Raw genomic sequence first — 7,986 nt, 5'->3', positions numbered from 1 at the left:
AGGGTTTACAGATTGATTTGAGAAAGTATTTAACGCAATTGGTCTCTTGGCATAGGCTCAAGTATAAAACTGATATGTAATATCTCCATATGTTTGTGCAAATTGATTTTGTAAGCTACTCTGAAAACTTTATTATTTTTTCACTATTGATGTACTTGGTGCTAACTTCCATTTTCTCTCAACAGGACATGTGCTATTCTGAAAATGGAGCTTCTCTATTGGATGGCAGCTCATGATGGTAGTTTCAGATATGAAGCTAAGGAAAGCGTGCCTCATAATTCATTAGATGTATCCCAGTAGGGCCAATTAGATATTGTTGGTTGTAAATGACATGAGTTTTTAGCTTTCATAAAATCTAGATTTGTACTCTTTAACAATAAGCTGTGGAGGAGAGTGGTCTTAAATGTGCTGGTTGAATTTACCAATGTTGGTTATTTTGGTTTTACTGTCCACATTGCATAGTAAGTTTATATATTTGATACAAGTCAAGGCATATTTTACAAGAATGATTATAGATCCACCTATGCTGGTGCTAGATCTATCGCTCATGTGAATTGTATAAAATAATATGTCAATTCTGCAGTTAGAACACTTCATCTCACCTGTTTAGCTGAAGTGTTGCACTGGTCATCTTGCCTCTCTAACTGAAGTGATGCACTGCTGCTCTATGTTGGTGTGTGGTAGCAGCGAGTATACTTGATCTACCTTCGGCTAGACAAAAATATGACGATGTAATTTTGATCTAGATCTTGACTCTCCAATGTCAGGACAATTACGCCAGCAGCCTACTGCTTTTACTTGTGCGTAGTATCATGCGTAATTTCATATTTAAAAAAATCAGTGCATCTGCAAATGAAATATAAGAACACAAAAACAGCGTGCAATTTCCCAACCAGATAATGTACGTCTCCAAAAAAATAATTCTATTTTTCAAAAAAAAAATCAAAAAAATATTCTCCAAATTTACAGAAAAACGCCTTCTCAAAATAAATAGAAAATATCATGTTTATCTAGGATGTATTACATGCACCACAACTCTTTCATTAGATGAAAGTGCCGAGCTAAAGTAGGTCAGACAAATGATTATGATGTCTTATTCACGTCCAAATTACATGGCCCAAAATGCGATAGTCAGTGTAACTTTATTTTTGATGATTGCCAAAATTGGGTATAAGAAGTGTTGTGTTTAATTTTTTTTCGCCCGTTGCAACGCACGGGCATTTGTACTAGTTAAGACTAAATGTTAGATCAAGTTTAGTGGGCCTAATCTTACGATGGTAATTAGTCCGTGTATATTTTGCGGGGTGCATTTAGAAAAGATTATGTTTGATCTTTTATAAGTAGTGTAGATGAGCAGTTTGTTGCTTTTGCGTAACTAGTAAGTTTGCACGTGCAATGCACATCTCGACCAATGCTCATCCAAAGATATGTCTACTACTCCACAAAACACACCCATATAAGTAAACCACCCCAAATGTGAATTTGAAGATCCAACTAAAGACACTCACAACACTTGAAGATAAAGCTAGGCACCATATTCGGCCCGCTATCATCATGTATGTTGAGCAACAATGAAAAGTTTTTCAAAGGAAGAACGATGGTGGGCATGCAGTACAATACATGTCTGCTCCCGGGATGCAGAGGCGTCCTCACAGTCAGCCATAAAAGCTTTGAATAGCTCTTCCGAGTTAGTGGATCCGGAGGGAGGCATTGAAGGGCCTGGGTCCCCCATTCCATCCTAGTCGGATAGAAACGCTTGAATGTAGATTGAAAAGAAATGTAGCCCCAGTTCCTTCGGAAATGGTAATATCTTTGGCGCAAGAGCAGTCGCCCGTGGAACTCTTGTTTTGAGGAAGCAATGAACATTGTCTTTTTCCATTCTCAATCTGCAATTGCCTGAATCTCAAGACGTTCCTCAAACCAATCATATACTTTATTGAGATAGGTAACTAACCTGAGTCCCCCTCTAAGAGCCGTATATGAAAATTTCATCTCGTACGGCTCAAGAGCCATGGGCTTATCTCTCCAGCGAATTAAATTAGCTAAAGGTGTGCGTTCATGAGCCCATGCTAAAGTCTCAATTAATTCCTGCCAATACCCCCGCCAGGAAATTAAGAACAGCTACTTCTCTTGATGAGCTAAGTAGAAAGACTTTGTGGATGAATCCACAACTGATGGTGCTTTAGGTTGATCTGATCCCTAGAAGGAAGAGTTTTGGGCTTAAGGCATCTCTTCAACAAGTTTAGTAATAAGCATAACGGCCCTATTGTTCCCATGGAGAGAAGAACCTATAATTAGCTTTTCGGGAAATTTCCAAATGAACAATTTCAACGAAATCTTTCAATTTCTCATCTTATCTTTTTTTTTAAAGATTGACGAATCAAATGATATTTCTGTTCTAATTTCTGCCGCTTCTTCTCCCTCTGAATCAAACTTCATGGCCTATTAGAAGTAGAAGGTGCTCTAGTGCAATCCTTACCGACAGAAAAAGATTGCGGTCAGGTTGATAATAGTCGAGTGACATTACTTCGTCGGTTCGGAGCTTCTGCTTCACCGGTGTAACACAAGTGGTTCCTGGGCTTTAACTAACTAAGTGCTGGCAGTGATTTTAGGTTGGTTTCATGGTTTCTTCATTCTTGTAGCCTGTGTTGCATGTGTTTGCAGTAGCTTTGCAGATTCAGGACTATTGGCAAATAAGAACACATTCCCACGAGTTCCCCAAAAAAATTGTATCAAATTGGAGCTAGTAACCAATCCCAACATGGAAGTATTGAAAAACCTTACATAAACAAAAACTCTCAAATATCCTTCATCGTGAGACATATAACCATCACTAGAGACTATAGGATAGGGGCGCTCAAAGCAAATAGGATTCTGTATCTAATACTAATAGGTACTAACCGCATTCAAGATTGACTTGACCTCTTATTTTGGATAGGCCGCCAGCGTTCATCCTGAGCCAGGATCGAGCTCTCCATGAGATTCATAGTTGCATTACTTATAGCTTCCTTATTCATAGACAAAGCAGATTCGGAATTGTCTTTCCTTCCAAGGATAACTTGTATCCATGTGTTGTCTACTACACAACCTTCTTCTTGTAGACGTTGTTGGGCCTGCAAGTGCACAGGTTTGTAGGACAGTAGCAAATTTCCCTCAAGTGGATGACCTAAGGTTTATCAATCCGTAGGAGGCGTAGGATGAAGATGGTCTCTCTCAAACAACCCTGCAACCAAATAACAAAGAGTCTCTTGTGTCCCCAACACCCAATACAATGGTAAATTGTATAGGTGTACTAGTTCGGCGGAGAGATGAAGATACAAGTGCAAAATAGATAGTAGATATAGGTTTTTGTAATCTGAAAATATAAAAACAGCAAGGTAACAAGAGGTAAAAGTGAGCGTAAACGGTATTGCAATGATAGGAAACAAGGCCTAGGGTTCATACTTTCACTAGTGCAAGTTCTCTCAACAATAATAACATAGATAGAACATATGACAAGCTCTCAACATGCAACAAAGAGTCACTCCAAAGCCACTAACAGCGGAAAACAAACATAGAGATTATGGTAGGGTACGAAACCACCTCAAAGTTATTCGTTCGGATCGATCTATAAAAGAGTTCGTACTAGAATAACACCTTAAGACACAAATCAACCAAAACCCTAATGTCACCTAGATACTCCATTGTCACCTCAAGTATCTGTGGGCATGATTATATGATATGCATCACATAATCTCAGATTCATCCAACCAACATAAAAGTACTTCAAAGAGTGCCCCAAAGCTAATACCGGAGAGTCAAGAACGTGTGCCAACCCCTATGCATAGGTTCCCAAGTGTCACGAAACCCGCAAGTTGATCACCAAAACATACATCAAGTGGATCAATAGAATAACCCATTTTCACCACGGTTATCCCACACAAGACATACATCAAGTGTTCATAAAAGACTCAATCCGATAAGATAACTTCAAAGGGGAAACTCAATTCATCACAAGAGAGTAGAGGGGGAGAAACATCATAAGATCCAACTACAATAGCAAAGCTCGGGATACATCAAGATCGTGCCATAGAGGAACACGAGAGAGAACACGAGAGAGAGAAAGAGAGAGATCAAACACATAGCTACTGGCACATACCCTCAGCCCCGAGGTTGAACTACTCCCTCCTCATCATGGATAGCACCGGGATGATGAAGATGGCCTCCGGTGATGGGATCCCCCTCCAGCAGGGTGACGGAACAGGGTCCCGATTGGTTTTTGGTGGCTACAGAGGCTTGCGGCGGCGGAACTCCCGATCTATCTTCTGTTCTGGAAGTTTTAGGGTACGTAGGTATATATGGGTGCAGGGGGTACGTCGGAGGAGCTACGGGGGCCCCATGAGGCAGGGGGCGCGCCCGGGGGGGGGGGGGGCACCCTCATGGGCAGCCCGTATCTCCCCTTACGTGCACTCCAAGTTCCCTGGGTTGCTTTCCTTCCAAAAATAACTTCTCAAGTTGATTTTGTTCCGTTTTGACTCCGTCTGATATTCCTTTTCCTCGAAACACTAAAATAGGCATAAAACAGCAAATCTGGGCTGGGCCTCCGGTTAGTAGGTTAGTCCCAAAAATAATATAGAAGTGGATAATAAAGCCCAATATTGCCTAAAACAGTAGATAAAGTAGCATGGAGCAATCAAAAATTATAGATACGTTGGAGACGTATCAAGCATCCCCAAGCTTAAGTCCTACCTGTCCTCGAGTAGGTAAATGATAAAAAAGATTTTTTGATGCGGAGTGATACTTTGGCATAATTTCAATGTAAATCTTCTTAATTGTAGTATGAATATTCAGATCCGAAAGATTGAAGACAAAAGTTCATATTGACACAAAAATAATAATACTTCAAGCATACTAATCAAAGCAATCATGTCTTCTCAAAATAGCATGGCAAAAGAAAGTTCATCCCTACAAAATCATATAGTTAGGCTATGCTTCATTTTCGTCACACAAAGATGTTCCCAACTTCTATACCCCCGATGACAAGCCAAGCAATTGTTTCATACTTAAATAATCTCAAACTTTTTCAACCTTCACGCAATACATGAGCGTGAGCCATGGATATAGCACTATGGGTGGAATAGAATATGATGATGGGGATTGTGTGAAGAAGACAAAAAAGGAGAAAGTCTCACGTTGACGAGGCTAATCAACGAGCTTTGGAGATGCCCATCAATTGATGTCAACATGAGGAGTAGGGATTGCCATGCAACGGATGCACTAGAGCTATCAATGCTCAACAAAAGAAAACTAGTGGGTGTGCATCCAACTCGCTTGCTCACGAAGACCTAGGGCATTTGAGGAAGCCCATCGTAGGAATATACAAGCCAAGTTCTATAATGAAAAATTCCCACTAGTATAAAAAGACAACTTATGAGACTCATTACATGAGGAAAAAGGTGCTACTTTGAAGCACAATATATGAGACTCACTACATGAAGAATAAGGTGCTACTTTGAAGCACAAGTGTGGAAAAAGAGATAGTAGCATTGCCCTTTTTTTCTCTTTTTTTTCTTTTTTGGGCCTTTTTTTGGCCTTTCTCTTTTTTTGGGCAATGCTCTAATAATGATGATCATCACACTTCTATTGATTACAACACAAGGATTACAACTCGAAACTTAGAACAAGATATGACCCTATATGAATGCCTCCGGCGGTGTACCGGGATGGTGCAATGAATCAAGAGTGACATGTATGAAAAATAATGCATGGTGGCTTTGCGACAAATACGATGTGAACTACATGATCATGTAATGGCAATATGACAAAAGTAATGTATGTCATGATGATGGAAGTTGCATGGCAATATATCTCAGAATGGCTATGGAAATGCCATGATAGGTAGGTATGGTGGCTGTTTTGAGGAAGATATAAGGAGGTTTATGTGTGATAGAGCATATGATATCACGGGGTTTGGATGCACCGGTGAAGTACAAACTCTCAAGGTGAGAAAGGGCAATGCACGGTACTGAAGAGGCTAGCAATGGCGGAAAGGTGAGAGTGCGTATAATCCATGGACTCAACATTAGTCAAAAGAACTCATATACTTATTGCAAAGATTTAGAAGTCATCAAAAATCAAGTACTATGTGCATGCTCCTAGGGGGATAGATTGGTAGGAAAAGACCATCGCTCGTCCCCGACCGCCACTCATAAGGATGCACAAGCCAGGTACACTTCATGTTTCAAATTTGTTACACAACTTTAACCATACGTGCATGCTACGGGACTTGCAAACTTCAACACAAGCATTATTTGAATTCATAATCACCCAACTAGCACGACTTTGATATTATCACCTCCATATCTCAAAACAATTATCAAGCATCAAACTTTTCTTAGTATTCAGTTCACTCAAAAGAAAGTTTCACATATCTTCAATACCAAGTATATTATCATTAAGCAAATTACCATGCTATTAACGACTCTCAAAATAATATAAGTGAAGCATGAGAGTTCATATATTTCTTCAAAATAAAACTACCACCATGCTCTAAAAGATCTAAGTGAAGCACTAGAGCAAAAATTATCACGCTCAAAAGATATAAGTGAAGCACTATGAGCAAAACTATCAAGCTTAAAAGATATAAGTGAAGCACATAGAGTATTCTAGCAAATTCCAATTTGTGTAAGGCTCTCTCTCCTTAAAGAATTTAAGATCTTGATACTTATTCAAACAGCAAGCAAAGCTAAATAAAACTACATTGCAAGGATAGCACAACTCATGTGAAGAAGCAAAAACTTAGGCTCAACCGATACTAACCGATAGTTGTTGAAGAAGAAAGGTGGGATGCCTACCGGGGCATCCCCAAGATTAGATGCTTGAGACTTCTTGAAATATTATCTTGGGGTGCCTTGGGCATCTCCAAGCTTTAGCTTTTGCGTCTCCTTAATTCCTCTCATATCATGGTTTCTCTTCTTTTTATCAAAAGCTTCATTCACAACAAACTCAACAAGAACTCGTGAGATAGGTTAGTATAAACCAATGCAAAACCATATCATTCTCTACTGTAACAAATCACTTAAATTATTATTCAACATTGCATACTAGATGCCTCTGCATATTTAATACTCCTATCATCAAATAGAATCATTAAACAAGCAAACATATGCAAACAATGCAACCATAACAGCAATCTGCCAAAACAGTACAGTCTGTAAAGAATGCAAGAGTATCAATACTTCACTGACTCCAAAAATTATGAACTAAAATTCCCACTGTAATAAATTTATCAGAGCTTAATATGCAAAAAGATTCAACGTTAGACCGTGCTCTGACTTTTCTGGAGAATTTTTGCAACAGCGGTAAACTTTCTGTTTTCAAACAGCAACATGCAAACTAGCAAAATAAGCATGGCAAAGACTATCCTTGACTTTTTTTATTGAAACTAAAGAAGAAAAACACTATTCTAACTAACAGCAAACAAAAACTAACAAAAGAAATTGATGCTCCAAGCAAAACACATATCATGTGGTGAATAAAAATATAGCTCCAAGTAAAGTTACCGATGAACGTAGACGAAAGAGGGGATGCCTTCCGGGGCATCCCCAAGCTTAGTTGCTTGGTTGTCCTTAAATATTACCTTGGGGTGCCTTGGGAATCCCCAAGCTTAGGCTCTTTCCACTCCTTATTCCATAGTCCATCGAATCTTTACCCAAAACTTGAAAACTCCAACCACACAAAACTCAACAGAAAACTCGTAAGCTCCGTTAGTATAAGAAAATAAAACCACCACTTAGGTACTGTAATGAACTCATTCTAAATTCATATTGGTGTAATATCTACTGTATTCTAACTTCTCTATGGTTCATACCACTTAATACTAGCCATAGATGCATCAAAATAAGCAAACAACACATAGAAAACAGAATCTGTCAAAAATAGAACAATCTGTAGTAATCTGTATAAAACATATACTTATGGAACCCCAAAAATTACGAAATAAATTGC

The 7,986-nt window shown here is 38.9% G+C and overlaps 1 long non-coding RNA gene across 1 annotated transcript in view; it reads left to right on the top strand.

Moving 5' to 3' along the window:
* LOC119322632 overlaps positions 1-386 on the top strand; it is a 2,552-nt gene extending 2,166 nt beyond the window's left edge. The window contains exon 4 of the long non-coding RNA XR_005155733.1: positions 186-386. This is a non-coding gene — a long non-coding RNA (uncharacterized LOC119322632). The remainder of the gene's footprint in view (positions 1-185) is intronic.
* The last annotated feature ends 7,600 nt before the right edge of the window (positions 387-7,986 follow it).

The sequence above is a fragment of the Triticum dicoccoides genome, chromosome 6B (genome assembly GCF_002162155.2).
Source record: "Triticum dicoccoides isolate Atlit2015 ecotype Zavitan chromosome 6B, WEW_v2.0, whole genome shotgun sequence".
NCBI lineage: Eukaryota > Viridiplantae > Streptophyta > Magnoliopsida > Poales > Poaceae > Triticum > Triticum dicoccoides.
This window is presented reverse-complemented; position numbering and strand designations above follow the sequence as displayed.